Here is a 15,441-nt window from a genome sequence, read left to right as displayed (position 1 = left end):
GGAGTCCGCCTGCCGATGCAGGGGATGCGGGTTCGTGCCCCGGTCCAGGAAGATCCCACATTGCCGCAGAGCAGCTGGGCCCGTGAGCCATGGCCGCTGAACCTGCACGTCCGGTGCCTGTGCTCCGCAACGGGAGAGGCCACGGCAGTGAGAGGCCCGCGTACCACAAAAATAATAATAATAATAAAAATAATTGTATTCAATGCAGAAAAGATGAAAAATAAGCCACTAAAAATGAATGTGTATTGTCAGACACCTTCCTGACCTGCTCCTGACACTGTTCATATCAACTACACAGTTGATCTGGTGGCCCATTAAGGAAGGTCACTTATACATTTTATAAGTATATTTTAAGTCATTCTTTATATCTAGAAATTGCACAAAACTTTGACTACTACCAAAACAACAACTGACCTAAAGGGTTTTTTGCATGCATATTCACATTTCTTTACTGAATATGTTTGTGGAAGGGGATCATATCCAGTCCTGTTTTAAAATGAAGAACATTCGAAGTAGGACTTTTGGGCTTCCCTGGTGGCACAGCGGTTGAGAGTCTGCCTGCCGATGCAGGGGACACGGGTTCGTGCCCCGGTCCGGGAAGATCCCACATGCCGCGGAGCGGCTGGGCCTGTGAGCCATGGCCGCTGGGCCTGTGCGTCCGGAGCCTGCACTCCGCAACGGGAGAGGCCACAACAGTGAGAGGCCTGCGTACTGCCAAAAAACGAAAAAAAAAGAAGTAGGACTTTTATGTCATTAGGGGAAAAGGCTTTTGTATTTGTCAAAGCAAAGTCACCAGCATGAACAGAGATCAGCCCAGAAAGCAAAGTCACCAACGTGAACAAAGATCCTATGCTCACTCATTCAACAAATGCTTCTCTCTGTTTATGAATGAGACTGTGGACAAAGAATGGAAGCATGATACAGACACAGCTCCCACCCTCTAGAAGGCCAAAGTCTAGCTGGGAAACAGACAAGTAAACAAGCAATCACCAGACAGTTTTGATAAGTGCATAGAAGGGTCCTGTGAACAGAATTTTATGAAAACACATAAAAGGTGTGCATCTCAGGCCAGGAGTCAGGAAGATGTCTGGGAGAGTAAGCAGGAGTTAACCAGAGCAAGGTGGGCAGGAGGAGGAAAGGAGAGCAATGTGAGCGAAGGACGGGGCCTGCTTTGAGGCCCTGAGGAAACAGCACGCAGCCTTAACAGCTGGTCGCACGGGCTGAAGAGGGAAGGAGCTTGGGCTGTGGACCCTTCGCAAAGGCACAAATGGGGAAGGATGCACTAACTCCATCCTTCCTGGTTACTGGGCATGCTCTCAGTAAGCCTTCTCCCCGCAACGCCCACTTTAAATGGATTGGTTTGCCGCGACTCATGGTCTGTCATTTGCAATCACAAATCTGGACTAACACAAAGTGCTCAGTCAATAGTCACAACTTGACTAAGTGGACTCTTTCAGGGAGGTAGAGAAAAGCACAGAAGAAGCAGTCAGCCTACGGCTGTGAGGCAAGAGGAGGTACAGTTGAGCTGAGGTGGTTATGCTTGGCCATTAAAAAAACAAACCTAAAGCTTGTAATTGACAGTCTGATTCTGAGGTGCCTAAAATTCTCAAAATTCCCCTCCTAATGCTATGAATGATCTCACATTTTCCATTATTTTTAAAAAGTCACCAAAATAGAGTATTCACTTTGTTATTCTGTATTTATGAACATTCATATCTGTACCATATACTTTTTTTGGGGGGGGGGGGGTACGCAGGCCTCTCCCTGTTGTGGCCTCTCCCGATGCGGAGCACAGGCTCCGGACGCACAGGTTCAGCGGCCATGGCTCACGGGCCCAGCTGCTCCGCGGCATGTGGGATCTTCCCGGACCGACCGGGGCACGAACCCGCGTCCCCTGCATTGGCAGGCGGACTCTCAATCACTGTGCCACCAGGGAAGCCCTGTACCATATACTTTTCAGTAAGTTTCTGGGGACAAACTGAACATAGAATTCAACAAAATCCATTTCTAAAAGAAAGAGGAAAAGACTTGCCTGAATTTGAAGTGCTTTGGTTGCCCTGCTAACTCCCCAGCAACAAAAGCATCAAGCAATAGAGGAAAAAAGATTTTCTACTGAAAATTGCTGATCGACTGGGGACAAAAGATTATAGAATGAATTGACAAGTAAAAAAAAAAGAAACTATGTGAGTTTTTTAAAGAGATAAACATTCTATACCTTTAGTTTTACTTAAGATTATATAGCTACCATAGGTAATACAAAAATTAAAACATGCTTCCCTACTATATCCAGTTATAGAAAGCTACCAAAGTTGGGAAAGAGGATGGTGGGCATTAAAAGAAATAGAGACACAAATAGAAAATGAGAAAAGTAGAAATAGAAAACATTTAGAGAGTGGGAGGTGTTCATTTAATAACCTATTAATTTTACAGTCTTACTGGGCATTCTGGCTAACATCATTAAGACATGGCATTTAGCAGTTCCGAGCACAAGTATCAACAATCAGTACTTGCCATTTGAATCTATCTAGCTATGTGTTTAAAGTTTATAACAAAGCAATTTTACAAATTAGAGAACTTAATGCTCACTTCAGCTCTGTGAGGTCAACATTATTATTCATCTTATTTCACAGGTGGAGGCTGGGCAAAGAGCTGAACACTGGTCATCCAGCCTCCAGAGCTCAGGCTCATGGCATCAAGGGTGCAACATGAGAACGCTGCTGAAAAGCATTAAGGAACAAAATAGCAAAAGGAAAGCAGTAGTCTTTCATTAGAAAAGGAGAGGAAGCTCTAAATAAGTGATACTGAAAGATGGATGTTTTTAACACTGTACTTATTTTTATCACTGACTATTAAAGATAAGTCCACTGGGGCTTCCCTTGTGGCGCAGTGGTTGAGAGTCCGCCTGCCGATGCGGGGGACGTGGGTTCGTGCCCCGGTCCGGGAAGATCTCACGTGCCGCGGAGCAGCTGGGCCCGTGAGCCATGGCCACTGAGCCTGCGCGTCCGGAGCCTGTGCTCCGCAACAGGAGAGGCCACAACAGTGAGAGGCCCGCGTACCACAAAAAAAAAAACAAAAACAGGAAAGACTAATCTAGCTTTGGTAAAAATAAATTATACAATGTCCTGTATCAACCTGGAAACAAAAATTAATAAGTCAGAAGGCTGTTCATCGATCCAGATGGGCACTCTAACAGGTCACTGCTCAAAGAATACTGCATCAGTTATTCAAGGGCAGCCTTAGGGACTGTGTCATCAGGCGTTCTGAAGATGCTGAACCTTAACTTGGTACAGTCTTCGCATTTAATTAATGAGTAAACAGGAAGAAATTAAGTACAGGTCTGAGAAGAAACTAGGTAGGAGGGGTGGGTTAATGGATTGAAAACTCAGTGACCCCTCTGGATCACAGAAGAGAGGACGGAAGAATATAGTACAACGGGTCAACTGTGGAAAGTGAAGAATCACTCCTGTGAGCAGGGAACTAGAATACCGGAGGGCTTAATGAGGAGGCACTCGGAATGGCCCTGTGAGGCCCTGTCTGTGAGGAGCCAGCCCTGTCTGTGAGGAGCCAGCCCTGTTTCTGGTCCTCGTGACAGTAAGAGCCTCCTCCCGTATCCTTCAGAGCACAAACAATTCCCAAATTAGACTCCTGGAAAAGATGTTCTGTAAAACAGAGTGAGCACATAACGCTTAAGAAGTGTTTGACTCCTTAAGATATATTCCGCCTTATTCAAGCCCTTGAAAGAAGAGGTTGGGCTTCCCTGGTGGCACAGTGGTTAAGAATCCAAGAATCCACCTGCCAGTGCAGGGGACATGGGTTAGAGCCCTGGTCCGGGAAGATCCCACATGCCACGGAACAACTAAGTCTGCGCGCCACAACTACTGAGCCTGTGCTCTAGAGCCTGTGAGTCACAACTACTGAGCCCATGTGCCACAACTACTGAAACCCATGCACCTAAATCTGGTGCTCCGCAACAGGAGAAGCCACCGCAATGAGAAGCCCACGCACCGCAACAAAGAGTAACCCCCGCTCGCCGCAACTAGAAAAAGCCTGTGTGCAGCAACAAAGACCCAACACAGTCAAAAATAAATAAATAAATAAATAAATAAATACAATAAAAAATAGAAAAAAAATTAAAAGAAAAAAGAAAGAGGTTAAGGCAGCATCAAAGACTTGGAGGTACTGACTAGATAGAGCTGAATATGCAGTGTGATAAAGTCTACAGCACCCAAAAATATGGGTCTGCTTTGCCCTGTGTTCCACTTAACACCTTGCTAAAATAGGGCATGGGAAGTAGAAAAAAATCAGAAAGTGATAACAATTAGCAATCACTGAAAAGATTAGGACTAAAGTCCCTAGGAAGAAAGGTTAAAGAAACTATGTCTAGCTGGATGAAAAATAATAATAATAATAAAGAGATTTTGTGTAAAAGCATTATGCCTGGGAAGGAGAGCAGGGTTAGGAGACTTCGTCTCTAAATGTGAAACCAACTGCAGCATGGTGGCCCTGGGAAAGTCCCACACCTTCCCAGAGTGGTTCTGAGGCTCACATGAAACAGGCATTCCCTCAACCCTCACAGTGAGGTGCAATTTATTTTCCCAAGGAGTTGACAACTTCTACCAGAGAAGTAGATAATAAGCATCCCAGGGAAAGGAAATGTTTATCTTGTTTAATTTTACTTTTCCTTCATTTCATTTAGCTGATGATCATTTAGGTCAATAGTCCCAACCTGAGTCTCCAGCCTAAGTGAACTTGGAAGTAGACTCTCCCTCAGTTGAGCCTGAAGCCTGACAGTCACCTTGATTACAACCTAGTGAGACCCAGCTAAACTGTGCCTGTACTCCTGACCCACAGAAGATGTGAGATAATCAATGTGTGCTATTTTAAGCTGCTATATCCATGATCATTTGTTACGCAACAATATGAAACTGAGAGAATCATGTATAATTCATGAAAGTGAAAATCCATGTGGACATCCAATAACTCCAGCTAACTGCAGTGAGCCCAGAAAGGGTGTTAAGATAAGCCAACTCTATCTGCTCCAAGAGCGTCTTTCTAAACTGTTCATAAATAAAATGCAACTTCAAACTCTGCTGCCATGACAGCATGTTATTCCACATGCTGATCTGTGATTGCCTTTGCAAATCCACTAATATTAAAGTAGAAGCTCAGAGGAAATTTTTTTTAAATACGGAAACTAAGTATCTTCATTTTACCCCAGTAAATGGCCTTTTAAAAAAAAAATAGGCACACTTTAAATATACAACATTTGCATTTTTCCCAAAAGAGTCAGTTTTACATCTGCAAAACTGCATCAGTTCAACAGAAGATTAAAAGCACACCAGGAGCACATTTTCTCATTTGTTGCTTCTGTTTCCCTTCTCCTTGCCCTTTACCCCTGGTCTCCTTGAGCTCTGATAAGGTCTCAAGCTTTATGCATCACAATTCCCTGGATAAATCCTGTGGCATTTATCCTTGAGAGGAAAAAGACATGGAAGTATATTTTTAGACCCGTTCTTATGGCAAGAAACCTTCATAAATCATTCTGTCTACCCTTCCCTCTACCCTTGACGTTGCCTTGGCAACTTTACAGGTATACTGTTTTTGCTTTACTGGGCATCCGGCTCTACTGAGGAGTGGAGCTGAGCACATTCTTTCTTTTCTCAGCTGTGATCTGGGAAACTATAACGAAGCAGTATTCAATCTTCATGGTTCCCTGTCCTTTGCTGGAGGGAGGCCATCTGTCAAGCCATGAAGGACTGTCCAAAGCCCAGTCACATACAAACCTCGGTAACCCAAAAGGATGAGTGAAGCAAGATCTCAGATTACCTGTTCCCTTTTATTTACAAGCAAGCTGATGATGGGGAACTCTAGTCAAGAACAGAAGAGAGGCTTGTATAAGTCTTACATTTTTAGCTATTTAAAACATGCTTTAATTTAGGGTTGAAGACTTATGAATCTTTTTGTTTTTCATAAACTGTTTAACATTAGGAAGAAAAAAGACATATTTGCCTCTAATGGGAGAAAATCTTCCCTATACTTATTCTGCAAAGAGACAGAAGCCTTGTGGAGACACGGTCCTCCAGGGTCTGGCCTCCTCTAGCCTACAAGCACTCACTGTGCCTCCATCATCCAGCATCCAGCACCCAGCATAGAGCCTCGTCCACAGGGGTACTCAATGCTTGATGAACACTGCATGCCTGCATAAGGGTAGAGGACTAGGTGATGAAGTTGTAATAACATTAACCCAGGACTTCTGATTAAAAAAACAAAAAAAACTTCCTGTATCTGGAAACATTGAGTCTTTGATGGCTTGTCTTCTGATCGTGTGTGTGTGTGTGTGTGTGTGAGTGTGTGTTTCTATCCCCAGAGTACCTGCACAGTATGAGATGCTTATTAGGTAGACTGAATGACCACTACTCACCAATAAATCAAGAAGGTCCAGACATACTTATACTACCCTCACACAGTAAGACCTTGGCTATGTAGAACCCTCAGAACTGAATTATTTGAGATAGCTAAGGACCTATTCTATTAAAAACCAGACGTTTTCTTTCTAAAACAATTTAACAAGTAAATCTTTACAAAATGCATTACATACTTGACTGCATCTTTAAACAAAATATTCAGAAAATATTTCAATCTTTATTTGATGGCCCTAAGTCAACAAAATTAACATAAACTATAGTACTGTGCTAGCATTCAGCAATGTGTTTAGAAACTGTTCAAGTACTCTATGTTTTTTCCCTCCAAAATGAAGTTATTCCAGACTGTTTTCAGTCTTTCTCATACCATTTTTGTCACCTGGCATACTATTATTTATTGTTGTTGTGTGCCTGTTTCAAACCACTTTCTCTCCTTTTTAATATGCTACTTAAAAATCTACTGTTCCTTCAAAGGCAAAAAACAACTTTGGTCATTGAATAAATATTGATGTTTAACGTATGTCAAACACTGTAAAATGCTGGGGATACAAAGATATATAATACATAGTTCTTGTCCTCAAGGAGCTCTGGACTTTGTGGAAGAGGCAGATATGGAACCGAACTAACAGGCAATTATTCTGAGCGTTACTCTGGAAATAGAAAGTTGGTACTTCTAACTCAGCCTTGGGCTAGGGTGGGGGACAGAATGTTCATCAAGGAATGTTCCTTTGAGAAGACTGCTAAGCAGAGCCGAAGGATGTTCACTGGATCTATGTAAAATAAGACCTGAGATCTCACATTGGTAACTCTTTGATGCTCATCTGTATGTGTTATATACACTGGTCTTTTGTTCTTAGAGCTCGGTGGTTTGACGAGTTAAGATGACTGGATGGCTGAGTTCCAGAAAGGTCTAGTATCACTATAGTGAGCTATCATACACACTTCGGTAGGGTGGCTGTAACCAGTGTTGTATAAGAACACTCTAGGTGGTTCTTGTGTTCACACTGGAGGGCTCCAAAAGGCTCCTTACAGAATCGGCCATGCAAAATGTGCTTGGACTTTTCTATCATCTTTTTTTTTTTGATGTTGGGGGTAGGAGTTTATTAATTAATTAATTTATTTTTGCTGTGTTGGGTCTTCGTTTCTGTGCGAGGGCTTTCTCTAGTTGTGGCGAGTGGGGGCCACTCTTCATCACGGTGCGCGGGTCTCTCACTATTGCGGCCTCTCCTGTTGCGGAGCACAGGCTCCAGACGCGCAGGCTCAGTAGTTGTGGCTCACGGGCCTAGTTGCTCCGTGGCATGTGGGATCCTCCCAGACCAGGGCACGAACCCGTGTCCCCTGCATTAGCAGGCAGATTCTCAACCACTGTGCCACCAGGGAAGCCCCTTTTCTATCATCTTGAAAAGAATATGGTCATCAGCTTCTCATTTACCCCTCCTTTACTGGAAGTTATTTTTTTTAAAAAGAAGCCTTAATGGTTTCATTTAAGAAGATTACATGTGGCAAAGTTCATTACTTAAAGGGTTAGAATAGATGTAACTACCTAAAAGCGTTCAAAATACTTGTGGCAATCAGGTGTCTGAACAGATCACTGTTAAATCTAAGATGCATGGAAATAACTAAGAAAGGTAAGAAGAATATAAACAAGAGTAATGAATCTATAGTCTAAAACATCTTTCAGGAAATGTTCTACATTTATTAATATTAGCTAGTTCATTCATTTATCCAAAATGTATGTGGCTTATAAAAGGTACAAGACACTGAACTACACACTGGGATTGTGAAATTAAAAAAGAACGAGACTGAGACTTGGTTTTATCCTGTTAGGATTGCTCTATTTTAGGTTTTGTTCTTAGTGCTAGGGCATCACTCTTCTTTAGGGAGTGGTGCTTTTCCAAGGTGTAGCCATTCTGTGGTCCTAACTGAAGGCTAAGGTATGCAGTGAGGCCTGATTTTAACAAATGGGACATTGAGATTGGTTCAAGATGGTGGAGTAGAAGGACATGCTCTCACTCCCTCTTGCAAGAACACTGGAATCACAACTAACTGTTGAACAATCATTGATAGGAAGACAGTGGAACTCACCAAAAAAGATACCTCACATCCAAACACAAAGGATAAGACACAATGAGACGGTAGGAGGGGCGCAATCACAATAAAATCAAATCCCATGACTGCTGGGTGGGTGACTCACAAACTGGAGAACACTCATACCACAGAAGTCCATGCACTGGAGTGAAGGTTTTAAGCCCCAAGTCAGGCTTCCGAATCTGAGGGTCCAATAATGGGAGGAAGAATTCCTAGAGAATTAGAATTTGAAGCCTAGTGACATTTGATTGCAGGACTTAGACAGGACTGGGGGAAACAGAGACTCCACACTTGGAAGGCACACACAAAATAGTGTGCACATCAGGACCCAAGGGAAGGAGCAGTGACCCCATAGGACACTGAACCAGACCTACCTGCTAGTCTTGGAGGGTCTCCTGCAGAGGCGGGGGGTGGCTGTGGCTCACCGTGGGGACAAGGACACTGGCAGAAGTTCTGGTACTCCTTGGCATGAGCCTTCCCAGAGTCCGCCATTAGCCCCACCAAACAGCCTAGGTAGGCTCCAGTGTTGGGTCGCCTCAGGTCAAACAACCAACAGGGAGGAAACCCAGCCCCACCCATCAACAGACAAGCAGATTAAAGTTTTACTGAGCTCTGCTCACCATAGCAACACCCAGCTCCACCCATCACCAGTCCCTCCCATCAGGAAACTTGCACAAGCCTCTTAGATAGCCTAACCCACCAGAGGGGAGACAGAAGAAGCAAGAAGAACTACAGTCCTGCAGCCTGTGGAACAAACACCACATTCACAGAAAGACAGGCAAGATGAAAAGGCAGAGGGCTATGTACCAAATGAAGGAAAATAATAAAAGCCCAGAAAAACAACTAAGTGAAATGGAGAGAGACAACCTTCCGGAAAAGAATTCAGAATAATGATAGTGAAGATGATCCAGGACCTCGGAAAAAGAATGGAGGCAAAGATCAAGAAGAAGCAAGAAATGTTTAAAAACCACCTAGAAGAATTAAACAACAAACAAACAAAGATGAACAAAACAATAACTGAAATGAAAAATACACTAGAAGGTATCAAGAGCAGAATAACTGAGGCAGAAGAACGGGTAAGTGACCTGGAAGACAGAATGGTGGAATTAACTGCTGCAGAACAGAATAAAGAGGAAATAATGAAAAGAAATGAAGGCAGCCTAAGAGACCTCTGGGACAACATTAAAGGCAACAACATTTGCATTTTAGGGGCCCCAGAAGGAGAAGAGAGAGAGAAAGGACCCGAGAAAATATCTGAAGAGATTATAGTCGAAAACTTCCCTAACAAAGGAAAGGAAATAGCCACCGAAGTCCAGGAAGTGCAGAGAGTCCCATACTGGATAAACCCAAGGAGAAACATGCCGAGACACATAGTAATCAAATTGGCAAAAACTAAACACAAAGGAAAATTATTGGAAGCAGCAAGGGAAAAACGACAAATAACATAAAAGGGAACTCCCATAAGGTTAACAGCTGATTTCTCAGCAGAAGCTCTACAAGGCAGAAGGGAGTGTCATGACATATTTAAAGTGATGAAAGGGAAGAACCTACAACTGAGATTACTCTACCCAGCAAGGATCTCATTCAGATTCGATGGAGAAATCAAAAGCTTTACAGACAAGCAAAAGCTAAGAGAATTCAGCACCACCAAACCAGCTCTACAACAAATGCTAAAGGAACTTCTCTAAGTGGGAAACACAAGAGAAGAAAAGGACCTACAAAAACAAACCCAAAACAATTAAGAAAATGGTAATAGGAACACACATATCAATAATTACCTTAAACGTGAATGGATTAAATGCTCGAATCAAAAGACACAGGCTCACTGAATGAATACAAAACCAAGACGCATATATATGCTGCCTACAAGAGACCCACCTCAGACCTAGGGACACAGACAGACTGAAAGTGAGGGGATACAAAAAGATATTCCATGCAAATGGAAATCAAAAGAAAGCTGGAGTAGCAATACTCATATCAGATAAAATAGACTTTAAAAGAAAGAACGTTACAAGAGACAAGGAAGTACATTACATGATGATCAAGGGATCAATCCAAGAAGAAGATATAATAATTATAAATATATATGCACCCAACATAGGAGCAACTCAATACATAAGGCTACTGCTAACAGCTATAAAAGAGGAAATTGACAGTAACACAATAAGAGTGGGGGACTTTAACACCTCACTTACACCAATGGACAGATCATCCAAACAGGAAATTAATAAGGAAACACAAGCTTTAAATGACACAATAGACCAGACAGATTTAATTAATATTTACAGGACATTCCATCCAAAAACAACAGAACACACTTTCTTCTCAAGTGCACATGGAACATTCTCCAGGATAGATCACATCTTGGGTCACAAATCCAGCCTGAGTAAATTTAAGAAAATTGAAATCATATCAAGCATCTTTTCTGACCACAATGCTATGAGATTAGAAATCCATTACAGGGAAAAAACGTAAAAAAAAAAACAACAAAAAAAAAACATGGAGGCTAAACAATACGTTACTAAATAACCAACAGATCACTGAAGAAATCAAAGAGGAGATCAAAAAATACCCAGAGACAAATGACAACGAAAACACGACGATCGAAAACCTGCTGGATGCAGCAAAAGCAGTTCTAAGAAGGAAGTTTATAGCTATACAAGCCTACCTCAAGAAACAAGAAAAATCTCAAATAAACAATCTAACCTTACACCTAAAGGAACTAAAGAAAGAAGAACAAACAAAACCCAATGTTATCAGAAGTAAAGAAATCGTAAAGATCAGAGCAGAAGTAAATGAAACAAAAACAAAGAAAACAATAGCAAAGATCAATAAAACTAAAAGCTGGTTCTTTGAGAAGATAAAGAAAACTGGTAAACCATTAGCCAAACTCTTCAAGAAAAAGAGAGATAAGACCCAAATCAATAAAATTAGAAATGAAAAAGGAGAAGACACCGCAGACACCGCAGAAATACAAAGCATCCTAAGAGATTACTACAAGCAACTCTATGCCAATAAAATGGACAACCTGGAAGAAATGGACAAATTCTTAGAAAGGTATAACCTTCCAAGACTGAATCAGGAAGAAATACAAAATATGAACAGACCAATCACAAATAATGAAATTGAAACTGTGATTAAAAATCTTCCAACAAAAAAAAGTCCAGGACCACATGGCTCCACAGGTGAATTCTACCAGATCTTTAGAGAAGAGCTACCACCCATCCTTCTCAAACTCTTCCAAAAACTTGCAGAGGAAGGAACACTCCCAAACTCATTCTATGAGGCCACCATCACCCTGATACCAAAACCAGACAAAGATATTACAAAAAAAGAAAATTACAGATCAATATCACTGATGAATATAGATGCAAAAATCCTCAACAAAATACTAGAAAACAGGATCCAACAACACATTAAAAGGATTATACACCATGATCAAGTGGGGTTTATTCCAGGGATGCAAGCATTCTTCAATATATGCAAATCAATCAATGTGATACAGCATATTAACAAATTGAAGAATAAAAACCATATGATCATCTCAATAGACGCAGAAAAAGCTTTTGACAAAATTCGACACCTATTTATGATAAAAACTCTCCAGAAAGTGGGCATAGAGGGAACCTACCTCAACATATTAAAGGCCATATATGACAAACTCACAGCAAACATCATTCTCAATGGTGAAAAACTGAAAGCATTTCCTCTAAGATGAGGAACGAGACAAGGATGTCCACTGTCACCACTATTATTCAACATAGTTTTGGAAGTCCTAGCCATGGCAAACAGAAAAGAAAAAGAAATAAAAGGAATACAAATTGGAAAATAAGAAGTAAAACTGTCACTGTTTGCAGATGACATGATACTATACGTAGAGAATCCTAAAGATGCCACAAGAAAACTGCTAGAGCTAATCAATGAATCTGGTAAAGATGCAGGATACAAAATTAATGCACAGAAATCTCTTGCATTCCTATACACTAATGATGAAGAATCTGAAAGAGAAATTAAGGAAACACGCCCATTTACCACTGCAACAAAAAGAATAAAATACCTAGGAATAAACCTACCCAAGGAGACAAAAGACCTGTATGCAGAAAACTGTAAGACACTGATGAAAGAAATTAAAGATGATACAAACCCATGGAGAGGTATACCATGTTCTTGGATTGGAAGAATCAATATTGTGAAAATGACTACACTACCCAAAGCAATCTACAGATTCAATGCAATCGCTATCAAATTACCAATGGCATTTTTTTACAGAACTAGAACAAAAAATTTTTAAATTCGTATGGAGACACAAAAGTCCCCGAAAAGCCAAAGCAGTCTTGAGGGAAAAAAACGGAGCCAGAGGAATGAGGTTCCCAGACTTCAGACTATACTACAAAGCTACAGTAATCAAGGCAATATGGTACTGGCACAAAAACAGAAATATAGATCAGTGGAACAGGATAGAAAGCCCAGAGATAAACCCTCGCACCTATGGTCACCTAATCTATGACAAAGGAGGCAAGGATATACAATGGAGAAAAGACAGCCTCTTCAATAACTGGTGCTGGGGAAACTGGACAGCTACATGTAAAAGAATGAAATTAGAACACTCCCCAACACCATACACAAAAATAAACTCAAAATGGATTAGAGACCTAAATGTAAGACCAGACACTATAAAACTCTTAGCAGAAAACATAGGAAAAACACTCTTCGACATAAATCACAGCAAGATCTTTTTTGATCCATCTCCTAGAGTAATGGAAATAAAAACAAAAATAAACAAATGGGACCTAATGAAACTTAAAAGCCTTCGCACAGCAGAGATAACTACAAACAAGATGAAAAGACAGTCCTTAGAATGGGAGAAAATAGTTGCAAACGAATCAACGGACAAAGGATTAAGCTCCAAAATATATAAACAGCTCATGCTGCTCAATATTAAAAAAGCAAACAACCCAATGTAAAAATGGGCAGAAGATGTAAATAGACATTTCTCCAAAGAAGACATACAGATGGCCAAGAAGAACATGAAAAGCTGCTCAACATCACTAATTATTAGAGAAATGCAAATTAAAACTACAATGAGGTATCACTTCACCCCAGTTAGAATGGGCATCATAAGAAAATCTACAAACAACCAATGCTGGAGAGGGTGTGGAGAAAAGGGAACCCTCTTGCACTGTGTGTGGGAATGTAAATTGATACAGCCACTATGGAGAACAGTATGGAGGTTCCTTAAAAAACTAAAAATAGAATTACCATATGACCCAGCAATCCCACTACTGGGCATATACCCAGAGAAAAGCATAATTCCAAAAGACACATGCACCCCAACGTTCATTGCAGCACTATTTACAATATCCAGGTCATGGAAGCAACCTAAATGCCCATTGACAGACGAATGGATAAAGAAGATGTGGTACATATATACAATGGAATATTACTCGGCCGTTATAAAGGAACGAAATTGGGACATTTGTAGAGACGTGGATGAATCTAGAGACTGTCATACAGAGTGAAGTAAGTCAGAGAAAAACAAATATCATATATTAACGTATATATGTGGAATGTAGAAAAATGGTACAGATGAACTTGTCTGCAGGGCAGAAATTAAGACACAGATGTAGAGAACAAACATATGGACACCAAGGGGGGCAAGTGGTGGGGGGTGGGGTGGTGGGATGAATTGGGAGATTGGGATTGACATATATACACTAATATGTATAAAATGGATAACTAATAAGAACCTGCTGTATAAAAAAATAAATTAAATAAAATTTGAAAATTAAAAAAAATAAATAACGAGACTGACCTTGAGAAAGGAAAATAGGATGCCCACACAAATAGCACAGGACACAATACGAAACATATCAGAAGAGAGGTACAGATAAAATCTAAAGGAATAAAATATTGCTTCCAGCTAGAAGGATCAGAGAAGCTTAATGAATGAGATGTCCTTCCTTCTGGGCTTTGAAAGAAGGATAAGCTTTGAGCATGAGGTTTGAGAGGAGAAAAGAGAGTGTATGGACTCCAGACAGATATTACAACACACACAAAGGAATTGGGTTGCAGTACAAGGCAGATGAGAAGCAGTGGGAGAGAATGTTGGCTCAAATGCCAGGCCGAGAAAATCAGACTTTACACGGCAGACAGTGAGAACGTACTCACCATTCATGAACAGAGATGTGAGCAAGACAGATGTGTCTGGTAGTAATGAAACAGTATGTAAAATGTATAGTTTTAGGAGTTACTCTAGAGGGGAGCTCCTGTAATACCACTACGGTGGACAGTTGCGCGTATCAGTTGCTGCAGACATAAATTCAACAGGATTTGGTTCTCAACAATGTGACATAAAGAGTAAGATTTTAGAGAATGTTGGCAAAGTGAGGCCAATGTCAAATGGCAAGTGATTAAAGACAGTGAGTGAGTGGTAAGGGAATTATAGCAGCAAGCACAGACTACCTCTACAGGAAGTCTGGAAGGAAAGAAAAGAAGAGAGTTTATCATTAAGTGTGATTTAAGTTAAAAGAAAATATAAATAGCACCTTATGACTTAGTAAGTGAACTAGGAATAAAACTCAAACCTTTATTCTACTTCAATAAGATTAGCTCGCCCAAGAAATCCAATGCTGGTTCATTCTACCAAACTTTTAAAGATATATGGTTAATTGTTAGAAATGTATCTACTTTTTCTCAGATTTTTCTTTTTATATGTCTTAAAGAATAATTAAAACAGAGTGAAGCACTTTAATGGAAATGATTCTGAACCTAACAATTATACTTATATACATTCCTGTTTTATCACTTGGGATTAAACAACAAAACAAAAATAAATTATCTTCTATTTATTCTGATTTTTGCACTTTCTAATAATTTCCTTGCTCTGTTTTGAAACCCTCTGCTAACTTATAGCTGAAGAGTTTGCTCAGAC

At 40.7% G+C, this 15,441-nt stretch overlaps 1 protein-coding gene across 5 annotated transcripts in view; it reads right to left on the bottom strand.

Moving 5' to 3' along the window:
* Window positions 1-15,441, bottom strand: part of ST7 (suppression of tumorigenicity 7) — a gene marked incomplete at both ends in the record, with an annotated part of 268,832 nt that overhangs the window by 132,075 nt on the left and 121,316 nt on the right. The gene's annotated exons all lie outside the window — the stretch shown is intronic.

The sequence above is a fragment of the Hyperoodon ampullatus genome (assembly GCF_949752795.1).
Source record: "Hyperoodon ampullatus genome assembly, chromosome: 9".
Lineage (NCBI taxonomy): Eukaryota > Metazoa > Chordata > Mammalia > Artiodactyla > Ziphiidae > Hyperoodon > Hyperoodon ampullatus.
Note: the sequence above shows the minus strand (reverse complement) of the source record. Positions and strands in the feature narration are given on the sequence as shown.